The 18,163-nt window shown below is 36.1% G+C and overlaps 1 protein-coding gene and 1 long non-coding RNA gene across 3 annotated transcripts in view; one reads left to right on the top strand and one right to left on the bottom strand.

The window, feature by feature from the left end:
• The window catches only part of LOC123379049, a 79,938-nt gene that overhangs the window by 45,670 nt on the left and 16,105 nt on the right, over nucleotides 1-18,163 (top strand). The window lies entirely within an intron of this gene.
• Nucleotides 1-18,163, bottom strand: part of LOC109502181 — a 39,377-nt gene that overhangs the window by 12,894 nt on the left and 8,320 nt on the right. For both annotated transcript variants that reach the window (XR_002160616.2, XR_002160615.2), the window contains exon 2: nucleotides 2,550-2,870. This is a non-coding gene — a long non-coding RNA (uncharacterized LOC109502181). The remainder of the gene's footprint in view (nucleotides 1-2,549; nucleotides 2,871-18,163) is intronic.

The raw sequence follows: 18,163 nt of genomic DNA, 5'->3' as shown, positions 1-18,163 counted from the left end.
CAGAGTTGAGTGTTGTCCAAGACCTCTGCCAGCTATAGCTTTTTTTTCTTTTTTTAATGTTTAATCTATTTTTGAAGGAGAGAGAGAGCGTGAGCGGGTGAGGGGCAGAGAAAGAGGGAGACACAGACTCCAAAGCGGGCTCCAGGCTCTGAGCTGTCAGTTCGATGCAGGGCTCGAACTCACAAACTGTGAGATCATGACCTGAGCAGAAGTCAGACTCTTAACTGACTGAGCCACCCAGGTGCCCTGCTATCACACTTGATTATACTGCAAACCAGGAATTTCAGTTTGTAGACATGTAAAAGACACAGAGGTACGTTTCTCTTCCGGTGCTTCGAAAGCTGAGACACAAACCTCTTGTAGAAAGAACTGACTCTTCTCTCTACTCCATGACTCTGGCTAACTTGTTCACACATGAGAAGGTAATGAGGAAATGTGGGTGGATAAGAGGAGGAATTAGGATTCAGCTGGCCCGTCTGATTTGGCTGTTGCCCCTTATCTAACCATCAAATTGAAAAATGTCATTGAATCAGTTGAAACTTTTTTGAGCAGTGCTGAAGGTCAAATTCTGGGATCAGTTTAACAGAGGTACTCTATTTTGATAAGAGAATTGATGCCGTTTTGATAATATTGCCAAGCTTAATTTTCTTTACCTTGTTCTGACTGCCCAGTGACCATTTACATGATGAAAGTAAATGTTTTAAAAACTGGTATGAGGGGTGCCTGGGTGTCTCAGTCGGTTAAGCATCTGACTTTTGATTTTAGCTGAGGTCATGGTCCCAGGGTCAAGGGATCTAGCCCAGAGTTGGGCTCCATACTGGGTGTGGAGCCTGCTTGGGATTCTTTTCTCTCCCTCTCTCCCTGCCCCTCCCCTGCTCACACTCGCCCTTTACGAAAACCAGTGAAAACTGAAATGAATAGCCATTTCTGTTTAGAGTTTTGTTTGTGTTTGTTTTTTTGCTATAATTTTGTACACTTAGAGTAAAACCTCAGTTCAAGAACTTTCTTTCCTCCTTTGCGGAGTGCTGCTAGTGTCACACAAATGACCAAAGCTTAGAACCGTTTTGTTACCCAGCACAAAGTAAAATGAATTATTAAAGTTGACTCATATAGAAAGTAGCCATGGAAAATTAGTGGGGAAATTCATTGTTATTTTTTGACTTCTATTACCGACATAAAACACCATAATGGCAATTGAGATATCATTATTTTTCAGTAATCCCTTGTACCTGGCAGGAACTCCAAGGAGTTCTTCCTTCTGCCTGAGACCTAGAGGTGGTAGTTTTTATAAGATTAAAGTTGGTGCTAGTCATTTCAGATACTCACTTACAAGTAGAAGGTGGGGGCTCACCCTCACCATAAGTAGCCTCAAAAATGCACCTGGCTCCTGCCACCATGAGAGAAAATTTCCAGTTAGTGAAACTGCTGCTCCTTTCTACCTACCTACTTAATTCCTACTTCACTTTGCTTAGAAAACAGTACAGGAAATAAAAGGCCAGGCTCATAATTTGCACGGCAAATTACCCACAGCATCTGCAGAACCAGACCCTGGGTTGGAATCTTGAGATTCAATGGCTTGGAGTCTTGAAGAGCAGTGGCCTGGGAATCAGGAGACCTGGGTTCTGGGTCAGCTTCACCACTAACCATGTGATACTGAGAAACTCTATTGTCTTTAGTGATGTTCAGTGTCACTTTCTCCAAAAGAAAGGGTGAGAAGAGACCTATGTAGCCATTTCTTCCCTTCACATCCTATGATTCTATTTCCTATAGCGTTACAGTGATATCTAGCATTAAAAAATAATGTTCAATTATCTGAGACTTTGAAGTAACAACCCAGCGTGGCATGAGATTTTAAAAAGAATAGGCAGCATAAACTCTCATCAACAAGTCACACACTTCATTAAGAAATTAATAATAGACCCACAATTAGACAGATATTGTATTTCTGATTTGCTGGTTAACTCATTGACTCTGCTATATATTGACCTTCAGAAAGCTAGGGAATGATAGATAGGGGCCTAATCATTAAGTAGTTGATCTTCAAACATACCTGCATTAATATTTTATCGATTGCATTTCATTTTAATTGTAGTGTGGTTAAAATTCCAATGAGATAAATATTTTCCTTTATGTGAGAACCCCAGAGAACAGTAGCTTTGAAACATTTATCATAAAAATAAACACAGACTATTACCCAACAATTATGCATAAAAATGTCTGTGAATGACTAGATTAATAGAGGCCTTCATGTAAAACCAATGATCTACATTGAGCCTTACAGGAAGAGCATGTTTCCACAGATACAGAATATTCCCAACCTGGAGAGCTGGCTGAGAAAATGCAGCCAGAATATTACTCATTTAGTCTTTTCTACAACAGCTCCATCCTACAGCCTAAAACTAAAAGCCAAAGACTACATTTTCCAAATATTTGTCAAAAACAAGGGAATTGTGCTTATTTATTTTAAATTCAAACCCAAATGTGCTCATTTTTAATCCCACAGTTTTTAACTCTGATATTCATCTCTTTTCCATGAGCAGTAGTCTCACCTCAAGAAAAGAAGCATGTGATAGTCCTTTCAGTCAGCCAGCATCTCTCTGTTGAAATGCAACTATTCCAAGTCAATAAGTGGTAAACTTTGGTAGGAGTCTGACTCAACTTGGTATTAGAGTTACTCCTGAGAAAGGGTCTTCAGTTTGGTGGAGCTCCTTTCTTCTGATCATTCATTCAGCGAACTCTTGTGTCGGGCACATACTAATCTTCTCACGCACGTTACTTATCACACTGTATTTTTCCAATGGAATCAAATCTAAAACACCTAGTGACTGAATCCTGGAACCATACTCCGGAGGCCATATGTCAGCCTACTCCTATCAAGAGAGAGAGAGAGAGGGGAAAAAAAAAAGGAAGTCTGAAACTAGAAACCATGAGACAGTATTCTGTGCTCTCTTCTCACTTTCCTGAATTATGTATTTGTCCACACCTGGCTTTCTGCAGTGGGAGGAGGCAGCATAGGCAAAGAGTAAGAACACTGCCTCTATGACCAGACAAATTTGCCGTAGAATCCTTGCTTCCCCAATTACTGGATGTGGAACTTGGCAAGTTTTTAAAATCTCTTGAAGCTTAGGTTTCTTCTCTAAGTTGGAAATAATAATATCCTACTTGAAGTTGCTGCAGGGATAAAATGAGATAATGTGAGTAAAGCTCTTAGTACCGAGTCTGGAAATGATAAGCACTCTGGAATGTGCAGCTTCAATTTAATCTTGTCATTAGTGGAGCATAGAGATGACAGATGAACTAAGACTTATTAAGTGCCTAGTACTCCTTGGGCGAAGAGAGACTCTAGATATTCCCTCTCTACCTCCACCTCACCCAAGTTTCTTCTTTATGAATTTGAGAGCAAATTCTCTGGCTTGTGTGCCATCTTTCCCTTTATCTCCTCTTTCTAATTCCTTGTGATTAATTTTAGCAATAGCACTGGATATCAGCAAAACCGTCAACGGAGAAAATGAAAAACAATACAAATTCAAATCATTACCTAAAATTTATTTATTAGTAGATATTTCTAAGTGGTGGAAGTAATGATGATTTTTATCCATTTGACTTTACTCTTTATATTTTCCAAAATTCTGCACTGACATATATTACTTTTATAAGAACAAAAAAAAATGTATTTAAAAGTGTGTGTGCATGAGTGTGTGTGTATGTGTGTGTGTGTGTGTGTGTGTGTGTGTGTGTGTAGCTGGGGGAAGTTACTTATAAAGGTCAGTAAAGATGTGGTTGCAGGGGATTGTCTGAAATAATTGGAGCACAACTGAGTACTAAAACAAAATTATTTTAGAAACAGCTCGGGACTTAGAGGACATTGGTTTAAATCTTAATATGATGATTTAGTAGCTGTATCACGTTTGTTGCTTAACCTTTCTAAGCCTCATCTCTCTCACCCATTAAATGGGGTAGTAATCTCATTCTTCTGTAGTTTCTTGAAGGCTGAGCTTACATGTGAAAAAGGTATGATGTATGGGACTGAGTTAGAGTTCAGACTTATAACCTGAAGAGTATTTAAATACTTTATTTAAAAAAAATAATTGACTAGAAAACTTAGACAAAAACTCCTGCACGAATTAAAATTATTTCATGCATTTGAATGTTTCACCCATACCTGAAGTGTATAACATAGTAGAAACTAAACTTAATATTTTTTCTCACAGTTCCTTCCCCAAGTAGCTCCTTTTCTTAGATTTATTAGTGCTGTTGATGAAAAGATCAGCTTCATGGTTCCCCAAGCTAATAACATCAACTCATTCCAACTTCTGATTTTGCAATATTCAATCTGTTCCTTATTCCAGTTGAGGTTCCCTCTGAAATATTGGTTTGATTCCATTCTTTTCTCTCTCCTTCAGGGTTTCTCCACCTCAGCACTATGACATTCTGGGCTGGGTTATTCTTTGTGATGAGGATCTGTTCTGTACATTGTAGGATGTGTAGCTGTATCCCTGACCTCTGTTTTATGACAACCAAAAATGTCTCCCAGACATTACCAAGTATCCCCTGGGAGGCACAATCTCTCCCAGCTGAGAACTCCTGCTCTGCTTTGCACATGTCCATAACAAGAGCACACCCACATCACGGGTCCACATGATACTAAAAGTTGTAAGAGCAACTTTTAAAAACATTTACCCCAAATTTAGTGTTTGAATCTAAAATTCTTACCATGAATTTCCATGTAACTTTCAGAGAGTTGCACAGGATACAGAAAACAATGTGTTGATATCTCTGATATTCTCTGAATAGCGTAGTGCTAAACATTGGCCTTGTTCAACAATGTTATGCATTATTAAGCGAAAAGGTCTCCCTCATCACTGAATCTTATTCTGAGAGTAACCATTTAAAGCCAAAATGTCTTCTTTATATTTTTGTTGTTACTTGCATCTAATATGTATTTTTTACATATCTTCTTGCTTATTTACGTTAGAACGCATATTCATTGCAGTGTAGAAGCAAATTGTAATCTGTAATCTCATAACGTCTTTCATCCACACCAACATAATCACTAGTGTGTTCATTAAACGTTAAATAATCAAGAACTATGTATTTTTATAATGCATAAATCCTTAGTAGATTATTATATAGATGTGTAAGAGTGTATAAATGATGTTTAGGGGAACTGGTTGGGGCTTTCGCTTATACTAAGAATGCATTATTATTTTTCCTATTTAAAATAATGCAATATTTGCTCTTGCAACAAAAAATTTTGCTTTCCCACACGTCTTCAGAAGTGGATTAGAATCACATATGTAGGAAGGAATACCTGCAGTTATATTACTTGAGCATTTACTATGTTGGCTTTGTGCTAAACATTTCATATACATTGTCTCTTGAAAATAAAGTACCTCAGCACAGATACCTGAGAGAATAAAGAATAGATACAAAAGAAAGGTAAAAGACTTCATTTTAAATTTTTTAGAAAATATATAACTAATTTTGGCTCTAATCCTGAGATTTAAATTTTTTTTTTAACGTTTATTTATTTTTGAGACAGAGAGAGAGAGCATGAACGGGGGAGGGGCAGAGAGAGAGGGAGACAACAGAATCAGAAACAGGCTCCAGGCTCTGAGCCATCAGCCCAGAGCCCGATGCGGGGCTCGAACTCACGGACCGCGAGATCATGACCTGAGCTGAAGTCGGATGCTTAACCGACTGCGCCACCCAGGCGCCCCTCTAATCCTGAGATTTAAAAAAAAAGAAAAAGTAGCTGTTCTCATTGTAAGCATGAAGGATTCCATTCCCTTGTTTTCCATTTACTCCTCCTTCATCGGAATCTGGCTTCTGTTCCATCATTTTACTAAAACTCTACTAGCCATATTCATCAACAGCCTTTTGTAGTAAACCTTATTGTATGTTACTTCTTCACTTTATTTAAAATACCTTAGACCATTTAGCTTTTTTAAATACCGTATTCTCAAATGCACATCCCAAAGCTAGATTTCTTGCTTGATCTGTAGACCCTGTATTTAACTATAAACTGAACATCAGTATCACAACTTAGATGTCTTACAGACAAGCCTGTGATTCAATTATGCAAAACTGAATTCATCACATCTCCTTCACCCAAAATCTGCTTTTCCTCCTGTGTCTCCCATTTTAATAAATGGCTTCATGATTACCTCCATTTCTAGAGCCAGAAATAAGGTATGATCCATGGCTTTTCCCTCTCTATCTCTTTCAGCCAATCAGTCATCAAATCCTATTGATTCTCTCTCTTCAGTAGCTCTTAAGCCCATCATATTTCCACCCTCCTGCTATCGTCTTAGTTCTGAGTCTTACAGTCTTTTGACTGTTTTATGCAGTTATTTCCTAATTGGCCACCCAGATGGTCAACTAAATATTAAAATAAACTGCTTATTTTTCTGAATTGACCAAATACGTATGCTAGCATAGATAAAAGAAAACACCGGACATAGCTGTCAGACCATGCGTATTATGGGACTGGTGCAGCAAGACTGTGGGGAGGAGCCAGTGAGAATACCACTAAAGAACATGTGGGATCAGTTGCAGGTGGGTTATGGCAGGCTCCTAAATTTGATTACCGCGAGTCATACAGGAAATGCCAAGGACTGAAGTAAAACCAAGAACCAAAGATCAGTGACTTTTTTAACCAACCAAGGTAACCTACACACAGAACCCGGGAAGCAGCAGTGGAGAGATATGTAGGATTCTGCAGAATATCCCATTTCTTATCCAGGCCATTTTTAGCAGACTAGGTGCGTACTTGCTGGTTCTTAAACAATGACATATTAAAAGATGTCGTGCAGCAATGTTCTTGAGATACATGGTCTCAAGCCCTATATGTGTATATAGAAGTTAGGAAGCCACTACCCTCCACTGTATATAAAAGTAGGAAATTATTGGATTGAGCCATACATAAATCAATTATCAGTAGAAGATAATAACAGAGCTAGTTATTTGGGGAAAAGGTAAATTACAGGTGTAATTTTATGTCTTCTGTATCTCCTCTAATCCAACTTCATTTTAGGATCTCTTAAGGCAAAAACTTTGCCTGTATCTGTCTCTGCTTATAATATCTGCTTAGGTTACATCAGTCATCCCCACAGTATAAGTTTGCTTACTTTGAAACAGTATTCTGTATAATTCTTGCCGCTTGACATTATATTAGAAAAAGTGTTGACGTGATATGTTAGTCTTTGGAAAGGACAGTAAACACTTGTAAAAATAATTCGTTGCAGGTAAATAAGGTAGTTAGCAAAGGTTGCCATTTTAAAGTAAATACATGGAACTTGGATATTCTAAAAGGCTCTCCTAACTTTCCTCAGACATAGATTGAAATAGTATTTTGTTTTCCGATCAACATCCATTTCTTGCAAATAAGTGTCAGGCTCTGAGTTAAAAAACTACTTTCTTTTGATTTTATTTTTTACAAAAATTTGAGTGAAAGTAAATAAAATTTTTGTTGTCTAAATATTATAGATCTCTGAGTAAAACTTTGAGATTATCATATTCCTTGCATAGTTGATGAATAAAAACACTGTACAAAGTAGAATTTGAAGATGGCATTGATTTTTCCAATTTTAAGTGATTTAACCTGTTGCAGGCAAAATAAACATGGGGATTTGCAATTCCTGTTTGGCTCTTCATTTTGAAGTGCTAAATAGTTTTATTTCTTTGTTGTGTCTATAGTCCCTAACTGATTTCATGAGTTCCACTGTCTCAGAGGCAACTCTGAATTCTCTTTCTAAAGATGAAGAGTTATGGAACAGATTATATGAAATACTGTATAGTTCAGATTAATTAATGATGATTATAATAGACATTAATTAATAAATCCATTCTAATTGTAATTACTTATAATAGTGAATTAGAAAAAGACTTTATGTTAGTGGATCAATGAGAGAAAAGGAGGGTCTGTAAGTTTGCTGGAGAATGGGTATGCGGTAATAGAGGATAGGGTTTATTAGCAATATCACCTAAATCGCTTGTCCATGGACATTTTTCACATATCTCTAAGACAAGATTTTTTTTTCTGATAAGATTTCCCATGTCCAAATGGCTCAGTGCTGACAGACTCTCTCAATACTTCCTCCAGATTACATGGGAAAACATCACAAGGAGCGGCTTGTTAGCCCTACCTAATGATCTGATTTTCTGTGAACTAAAAAAAAGTCTGTCTGCACAAACAAGGTGTTTGTGTCAGGACCTAAAAAATGAAGGTCCTGAATTGATCGATATGTACCTGGCTGATAATGCTATATATATACCACATCAGTTTCTAGTGTTCTATTGTTTCCAGTAAACAATACTCACATTTTTATCACGTTTTTATAGTTTGCAAAGTGATTTCACATACAGTACCACATTGGGCCCTAAAGAAAATACAATGAGATGAATAGGGTGGATTTTTGCCAATGTATACAGATGAAACACCTAGATATCTGGAATGTGGCCATAAAATACCATGGCCACTTTAAATTTCCCTTCAGGTAAGGAGTGCAAGAGAAATAGAAGTTGACTGAACATCTCAACCACAAGCAGCCATCGCTGAACACCAAGAGATTATTCCACAGAGCAAAGAAATCTGCTCTTTTAGTTGTCTCTATACCAAAGGTTCGTTGGATTATTCTAGCAAGAGTCCCCAGTTCCAGGAATCTAAGTACAGGGTTTCCCCTGTATGTATCCACTTCCAGACAGCTTTTTTTGATTCTTACCAAAAAGTATGAAGGGAAGAAGGTGTATTCATCTGACTAGATTATATGGAACATCAGAAATTAGGTAGGGAGATGGAGTGGTGGGACCTCTTAAAAAGCTTTTGTTTGTTTTTTATTTATTTTATTTTACTGTTTCCTTTGTATTATTTTTTCTTCAAAACCCTTTGAATTCTTTTATGACCAAACTGGTCCTGGTTAAATTAAAATCCAGTGCTGAATGGTAACAAAAGAAAACAATCTCACAGACACTGTATCTGAAGAGCTCTTTTAACGTCTAAGCGCAGTGGAGAAATAGCGTGAGGACATGCCTAAAGCAATTGCATCTTCAAGGTTAAGACAAAGTCTTGGTCACTGACCCACATTAACAATAGCTGAAAAAATCAGAAGCTAAGTAATGAAGTGACAGAAAAAGAAGGAAGAACAGAGGAAAGAAGACATGAAAAAGAAAACCAGGAGAAATGAACAAAGTACAAAGTAGAACTTCTCTTATTTTTTTCTATTTTGAAAAAACATCAGAAAAATATTTAACCATAGCTGTTGTACACAGGTTTAAAATTCAAGAATTAGCTACATACTAACATAAGTTATGAGTTTAAATCCAAGATCAGTGGCACATTTTTCATTTTGCAAATTTTAATTTGGAAATCTATGAGATGTGAGGATTGACCCTGGCAAAACGATGGAGATTTTTAAAGACTAAAATGTACATAAATCCCTAAACAGAATTGTTTTCTTTAACATATTTTTAATATCGTATCTCTAAAATTAGGATAAAAAAATCATAGTGGGACAAGATGAAAAAACGTTTCCATTTCAGGTAATGTAACACACGTGTTCTTCTGCATTCAGAAATACATTCTACTCACTGACTACATTTCATTTTCAATTTCATTGACATATGTTCAAGAAACCCAGTTTTAAGCATGTTCTTTTAGTAAAATGTCACTTTTGCACATGTATTCAATTTGCTTCCAGTTTTTCCCCCCATATGTTTTTCTTTCAGTTTAGTCACTGAGAGTCTTAAAAACTGTGGAGGACTATTTCTTTCTCTGTCCCTGAGATGGGCTCTCGTCAAACTCAAGTTATGCATCTAAAAATTCAGTTGTAAGTAAATAAACACAACATTCACTATAAATAAAATAGAACAGTTAAAAATAATAACCTGGAGTTATCTTAATCCTTTATTCTACACAAGGCATTCAGCCAGTTGTCCTCCATTCCAGGATAGAGTGATTTTGGAATATGGTGATTTTGTACCTTACAGTGTATTTTAATAAATTTTTGCTGAATTGAGTTGAAATTGATCATGTCACATAGGCTATCTACCTGAGACAGATATCTTTGGGTCATTCATGTTGTTTTGATAACAGTATCCCCAATTTCGCCTTCCCACTCCATTTTTATCACGTGCATGATAGCAAAAAAAGGGAGGATAAAATCTTTATAGAGATGGTATGGCAAAATAGACAATTATAAAACTGAAATACTTTCTAGATGGATCCCATTTACTCTAGAAGAAAATATATTGCAGTTTACCTCTACTGCAAACAATTGTCGAGTAATATTGTGACATTAGTTTTGTCACCTGTCCTAAGTCACATGGCCTGTGGCACTGTTCGAGGTAGAATGTAAAAGTTGTGATGCTCACGTTATTCCTAATTGTATTGGCTTTAGCAAGAGAAGGTGGAAAATGGCTTTCCAGGGGTCATAAACATCAGGGAGGGGATGAAGAGGGCCATCCCAATCTCTACATACTTCATGGTCAACTAAATGGTCCCAATTACCTGGATAATCCTGAAACCTATTGTTCAAATTCTGATTGGTGTATCCATTCTGATTGGTGATTGGTTGCTATATCCATTCTAATCAGTTCATTTACTTTTAACAGCTTTATTGAGGTAAAATGAACATATAACAAACTTCTTATTTTTAACTGTGTAATTATTTCATAAAGTTTATTTATTTATTTTGAGAGAGAGAGAGAGAGAGAGCGAGCGCACACAGGAGGGGAAGAGAGAAAGAGGGAGACAAGAGAAAATCCCAAGCAGGCTCCGCACAGTCAGTGCAGAGCCTGATGCAGGGCTCAAACCCATCAACCGTGAGATCATGACTGGAGCTGAAATCAAGAATCAGACACTTAACTGAGATGCCCAGGCACCCCTTAACTGTATAATTCTTTAAGTTTTTCCATTTGTATACAACTGTGAAACCATCACCATAGTCAAGACAGTGAATACATCCATCACTCCTGAAAGTTTTCTTATACCTCTTTCTAATTCCCACCTCTTGATCACTCCTTCAGACAATTACCAGTCAGCTTTCTGTCACTATATATTAATTTGAATTTCCTAGACTATTATATAAATAATTTGTACTCTTTTTTTTCTAGCTTCTCTCAGCATATTTAGGTTGCAATCCTTCCATATTGCAAAATGTGTCAGTGATTCATTTTTTTATATTGCTGTGTAGTAGTCCATTGTTTTAATATACTATGGTGTTTATTCATTCACCTGTTGAAGGTAGAGCCATGCAAGTTAGACTTTAGATGCATGTACAGTTGTGATTGAGTTCTGCCTACTTTTTTAAGCCTAGTTCATCCTAATGTAAATCATATACGAAGTATTTCTGTGACAAAATATAAACACCTCAGGATTGGTAAACTATTACCCTTTTTTTTCTTGAATTTAGGCTAGGTCTGTGTACTAAAACCATCGGTCATCTCTGTCAGTCAACCCTGAGGAAACAGTTTAGGAAAAATAGCTGATCTGAGAAACTTCAAGTTACTTAAAGCTTTTTCCTGAGTTTCGTGGATTCTTTCCTTACTTGCTCTTTTGTTTCCATCTGTTTGAGGAAATTATCCAAAATGTAAGCATTGGTAACTTTTTAAAAATAAAGATTAGGGGTGCCGGGGTGGCTCAGTCAGTTGGGTGTATGACTTCAGCTCGGGTCATGATCTTGGGGTTCATGAGTTCTAGCCCCGTGTCGGGCTCTGTGTTGCCAGCTCTGAGCCTGGAGCCTGCTTCGGATTCTGTGTCTCCCTCTCTCTCTCTGCCTCTCCCCACTTTCTCTTTCTCTCTCTCTCTCTCAAAGATAAATAAATGTTAAGAAAAAATTTAAAACAATAAATAAAAATTAAAAAATAAAAATATTAATTACAGCCTTATACCTGTAAGTCAGGAGTGAAAGATATATTTCATTAGGGGGAAAAACTTCTGTTTTATTTTATAATTTTAAGAGGTATTTTTAAAACTAAGAATAAAATTTCCTTTTGAAATTTGAAAAATCTGTTGATGTTAATCTTCTAATTGGTTGAAGGGCATAGGACTGAGACGGGGCAGATTTCTAATTTCATTGATTGGCACTGTAGGAAAATGCTCATATTTCGCAGGTATACCATTATTAATGCCCAATCCTGTAGTCCTTTTTCATGCAGAACTCCCACTGGGAGTACCACATGAGAAAGAAATGTAGGATGAGACCCGATTATTATAATTCACAAGACTAATTATGACTTTGAGTTTTCCTGGATAAGCTAATTCTTTCTGCACCCTGGGATCAGTAAGCACGAAAGTAGTCTCACAAGGATTTCGCTGCATTTAACATTACATATATTTATAAATAAATCCAAAGACATTAAATAGCCCTTCAATTCTCTGCTATTTTCTTTGTGTTGTGTTTTTTAAATGATAAGAAAAAATTAAGTAAGACAATGCCACAGGTGTAGTTTCACTAAAAAATAAAAATAACAAATAAGCTACACACCAATCATGTCTTTTTTGGCATTGACTCACTTGTTTTAAACAGACTGTTTATTTTTGTTGGCATCACTGGTGAATAAGACTAAACAGGGACATGGGGAAAGCAAGGATTAAAGAAAACTTGAAAGAAAGGAGAACCTCAGACAAATAAGAGTTGGAAGGAAAAGAGAGAAAGAGAAAGGCTGTTGTAAGATAAAAAGACTGGCAGGAGGGGCTCTGCTTAATTTTCATTTTTATTTGTGGAGGGCTTTGTGAGTGACATAAAATGATGAGATATTCTTGAATGATTTGGAATCCGTTCTTGATTTTTTGGTGTGACAAATCTCACAAACACTGATTCCAGAGTTTTCTGTGATGCCACTATCAACAAATCCCTCCAACGGCCTTTTTTATTCAGCCACCCATTGTACATTTATCTGAGAGGGAATTTCTTTGTGTACTGAGTAATTTCCATGTTGTGAGGTTTCTTGTCTTCAGTTACCTCCAGTTTTATGCTTTAGTCAGAAAACTCACATAGCATTCAAAAAGGAAAACTCAAAGCAATATAGACTTTTGTGCCTCTTACAAAGAATTAGCGCTGTGTGCCCCTACCAATATAGCAATATATTATATAAGGTCAATACTCCTTTTCACATGCCTCTAATACAGATGCATTTTATGAGGTAGAACAGCAAACACTGAATCACTCTAGTAGAGATACACAAAACAAGTAATTATCGCTAGTTGCAGAAAAATAATTATGCAGTTGTGTGATGAAAACCAGTTTTTAACTGGGAGGAGAAATTCTACCAAAAGAGCATGTGGAAAAGCTAAATGTTGTGTTCTGGAAAATAAGCCATTCTATAAAACTTCCTAATGCAGCTGTATCATCCAGAAGAGGTACCATGCTTTTTTTTTTTTTTTATAATAGCACATTGCATACTGCATGTAATGCAGTGTGCTCGTGTACAAGGCACACATAATTACTGCTATTTTCTGTTGGCTTTTCTGTCAAAATGACCATTTTCTTTATTATCAATTCATCTAATATTTTAGTAAGAATACCCTTTATTGTCACTTAATGCTTACCAGGTAGTCCTTGATTATGATTCAATAGACACCTAGGATCACTAGCCATTCTTATTTGGAGTCAGCTATTACTATCATAAATGTTATTGCATATTCTCTGTGTCCAAGATATATACAAAAGCATTTAGTATCAAAAAAAAAAAAAAAGCTAATGGGGCTTTATTTGTAATGCAGCATATTTTTCTTCACATTATATGGGACATCAACGAAATGTGTACGTTTCTACAGAAGGTACTTATCTCAAATATCTACAGTGAGTCCCCACTGCTCTGACATATACCTAGCCCCCATTGAAGCCAAGAGGATTTTGTTTCCCTAATGTTAAGCATGGCTGTTCTGGGCCCTTTAACTAAATCCACTACCATGAATGAACTTAGAGCAGAAACAGCAAGTGCAGCTACATTTAGGCTTATATCAGCATTTCCGTTTAACACATTTTAAAACTACATTTAAGTAATGTGGAGGTTATGACATGAAGTGACAAAACCCAAGCATGTGAGCTGGATGAAACTATCTTTAGCCAGGCTTCCTGGGCCAATGTAGTGAAGTATATGGGCTAAAGAAAGAGGCTCGGCTTTGCCTCTGAATTTTCAGGAGTGTGAAGGCTCTTTTTAAAGTCTTCATATTAAACATATCTTATCTATACACCATAATGGCATCTGTGGCCAGCAAACAAGCCCGTGAAGCTTGAGGAAGTTTCCATCCTAATCCTTTTGATTGCTTCTTGCTGCTTCCTCCCCCTCCCCGCCCCCCACAGTTGCTTGTTGGACTCCATACATACCACTACAAAATGAAAAGAACAAGCAAACAAGACTTCCTTTGGGGCAATATCTGTGGTTGGTTTTAAGTGAAATATAACTTTTCTGAGCAAAGCTTTGAAACTGGTTTAGTAATTTGGGGCTAGGAAAGAACTGGTCAAGATAGGACCTTTAAAAATCCATTTTATAATGTGATGACCAGTGCAAATAAATGACAAATACATCTGCATTTAGCATATCTGTACACATGTATCTATATACTCTTAGGAAACGTAGAAACCTTGATGCATGTACCTAGGGCTCTGTATTCATTTTAGCTTACTTATTATTACTAATGTCTTTGGGACACCTATCAATTGTAAATCTGTCGTTATCTCTTCATTTCCTAATTAGTTCTAGAGCTTGATAGTAAATGCATATGTTGGTGTGGTATATCACTTTGCCTTTAATAATAAATTATTATACACCATATTCTAAATGTTTTGCTAGACTAATATTTTCCATTGACAATTTCAACGATGCAGTAAAATCAAATATATATTCTCAAATTGTGTATATTGGGGTTTTTAATAGATCCTAAATATCACTAAATATTTTGCTCTTTTACAAGTTATTTTATTTTAAAAGGGGTAAAGTTTTCTTTTAAAACTTGGCAAAATAAACATTTGTTGCTAATCTCATCGCTTGTTTTGCTTTAAAGCATGTTAATGATTTTTCTGATTATTTAATATTAACAAGTGCTCTTTTAAAAAAGTAGATCTGCTCATTTGGGGTATTGGGTTTTAAATATAATGTTAAGATTAGTGTGATTAAGTACTTTGAATTCTTAAATAATCATTTTAACCACTTCTAACAAATTTAAGTTGAATGCTTTTAAAAGTTCTTCCAAAACCATCGTCGGTTTTATTTTGTAAAATCTGCTTCAAAAATTAGTCTACCACTGTGAATGAATTGCTTTTAATAGAGAGATTGGGGGAAAAAAAGGAAAGGGAGATTTAGGAGAAGAAAAATGTCAAGTGAATCAATATGATTAATTAAATTAAATGTGGATTTATAAAACTCATATTCATAGATTTACACAATATATTCACAGTGACATTTAAAACATGTTTTGAAAATCCCTAAATAAAGTCCCATGTACATGAAGATATTTTCCATCTTTAAGAAATAAAAAAAAACCCCTTAACAACATAATAGAATTATACAACTTTACTGCCATCTCCTATACATTTCGATAGTTTTTTGACAGAAAAAACAGAACAATTTTAACATGTAAAAGTTTTTAAGAAAATTATATCCATTTTTGCTACTATCTAAGATGTTTATACTTAAGCCAAAAGATAATCTTGACTACTAATGCAACACAAATAGTTTTTCTTGTTTTAAATTCACATCAAGGTCATTTTGATGTTAACCCGTTAAGTCTACCTATATGGTGTTAACCCGTTAAGCTCGCTATGCTATTCTACTGGATGCCAAAATTGTTCAATTTAACAGGTCAAATATTTATGAAGAATGAATGTCAGTTTTTACAAGCTGTGAAATATGATGTGGAGGAAAGGAACTGGTTCTTAGGTTTCTGAAATTGCTTTTTAAAAATTCAGGTAATACAAAGATAAAAGTGGTACCTTAAACCTACTTGTAGAATTAACATCTATGAATGACAAAAATGACAACAGGGACATTAGCGTGGCACAACAGCTAAAATAAGAGATTTGGAGAGAGTATTCAGGTTCAGACAGTACTTAATAGTGTGATTTGTACGCAAATCAATTTGACTTAAGAAAATGAACAGTCTTTAGGTATTAGTTCTGAGTTATAATTACTTCCATCCTCCCCAAAGTCTGTTAATGTTGGTGGGTTTCTCCCCCCGATCCTGTATGTTTCATATTAGTCTAAAATTTTTTCTTCCAGTTTTCATGAAGAGTATAGTATGTTGCTTTCACAAAAAATTCAGTCACAGCCCAAGCTATTTTAACATATGACAATTTTTTCCCTGTAAAAAAGGCTCCAAGATAAAGATTTTTACATCACAGAAAAAAATGGAGGAAAATTGAGAGAATACTTTATTTCCTGTAGTAGCTTGCTATTGATGATGAAAAACAAGGAAACAAATGTAATTGGTAAAACAAACCCCAAGGGAAGTTTCAAGTATCTCAAACAGGGGAATATTCTTAGTTGTAAATAGCTCAGTTTTATTTCTAGAACCTAAAATATGTATCTCTGCCCCCCCCCACCCCAATCTCGCTTCCAATTTCAATACTTCAGCCTTATCAGAGTAAACAAGCTATTGTTAGAATAGAAAACCCAGCTAGGTCTGAGGGCCTGCTGCCACTTCCCTCTCTTCCTAGCACAATCCAGTGCCAATAGCTTTTGGAAAAGGGAAGAAAGAAAGGTCTGCTACTGTGCTGTGTGGAAGCAAAGGGGCAGAGGGGCATCACTTCAATCTCTTGGCTCTGGTCCTTTCTCTCTCGCATCTCCAGAGAAAAGAGATGCTCTTCATTCACAAAACAAAACAAGAAAATCTCTATAATTATTTTTGGCTCAGCTCCATTGAAATGCATTCTCCTGGAAGCATCTCTGTTTTAGATTAAAACAATGCTTAGAATATTCATTCTTTGCTCTTTCTTTCTCACTCACCCTGCACGCCACCCCCAACCACCGCTCTCCCCCAGCCCACCTCATTTTTCTCTTGCTTGCTTATTTCCCAGTCTTGGTTCCTTTTGCTCTCTGTCACTGCCTTTGGTTGTATTTTCTTTTTCTCAGTCATACCAAACTTAGGCCTCAGAGTTTGTTAGCATCGATACCTACAAGTGCAACCTAAGGTCTCCATGTTCAATGTCAGTTGGTCAAGACTCATAACCTCTGCCAACCAGGAAGTTTCCCCAATCCTGTGTCCATCATCATATTTTATGATGGTTGATTTGTAATCTGATGTTTCAAAGCAAAAAGGAGGTGATTTCTAGCCTTTTCCTGTTCATTAAAATTGGGAATAAAATTTACTTTCTCTTTCCTCTAGCCTTCTTCAACGCACAGTCCTCAAAAGATGGATAAAATCTTCATTGTTCTTAGTAGGTGGTGGTTATTGAATTCCAGGGGTAAGGTATGGAAAATTTTTTAAATCCAAATTCCATCATTTAGTCACTGACAAAATTGAGCTCAAGAAATCAGAATGTATCTATTAATTTTTTTTTTCTATCACCAACTTTACCTTTGCTTTTGTTTTCCTTAATAAGGGCAAACACTTTTACCATTTCTCTTTTTGTTAAGGGAAAAAAATTACAGCAAATGGAATATAGAATTCCTGCTTGTGTGTGCATATTAATAGAAGTTATCTGCGCTATGAAACATGGGGTTCTCTTCTCTAAACAGTGGGTTCATTTGTGCCCTGATTTTTATTTATACTGATGTATTTGGTGGAATTCCAACTTCTTATACCTTTCAATTCTTGGCGACTGTAGACAAAAGTTGCTGATTAACCTTTCGTAGACAAAGGTAGATCTGATACCTACTTTGATGAGCATTATGTGTTTTTCTATTTCTCACTTTCTCATTGGAATAATTAATTTGTGCTCATTTCAAATTCTTGGTTGTTAGCAAAGGCATCCAACCTTAGTACCTATCACCCATGGAATGTATCCTATTTAGGGGTGCCTTCTTGCTCCTTTGAACAATGAGTGTTTTGTGTGGAGACTGTAATCAGACATAAGTAAGAAGTAACCTTCCTGCACTATCTTGACAAACAAAACAAAATCCTGACAGTTGCCCAGATGTGAAAGGTCTCTGGGATTTCCTATCTGCCCAATAACACTAAAGTAATCTTGTAAACATGTATTTAAAAGAGTTTGAGAATCTA

Source organism: Felis catus, chromosome A1 (assembly GCF_018350175.1).
Source record: "Felis catus isolate Fca126 chromosome A1, F.catus_Fca126_mat1.0, whole genome shotgun sequence".
In the NCBI taxonomy this organism is placed as follows: Eukaryota; Metazoa; Chordata; class Mammalia; order Carnivora; family Felidae; genus Felis; species Felis catus.
Note: the sequence above shows the minus strand (reverse complement) of the source record. Positions and strands in the feature narration are given on the sequence as shown.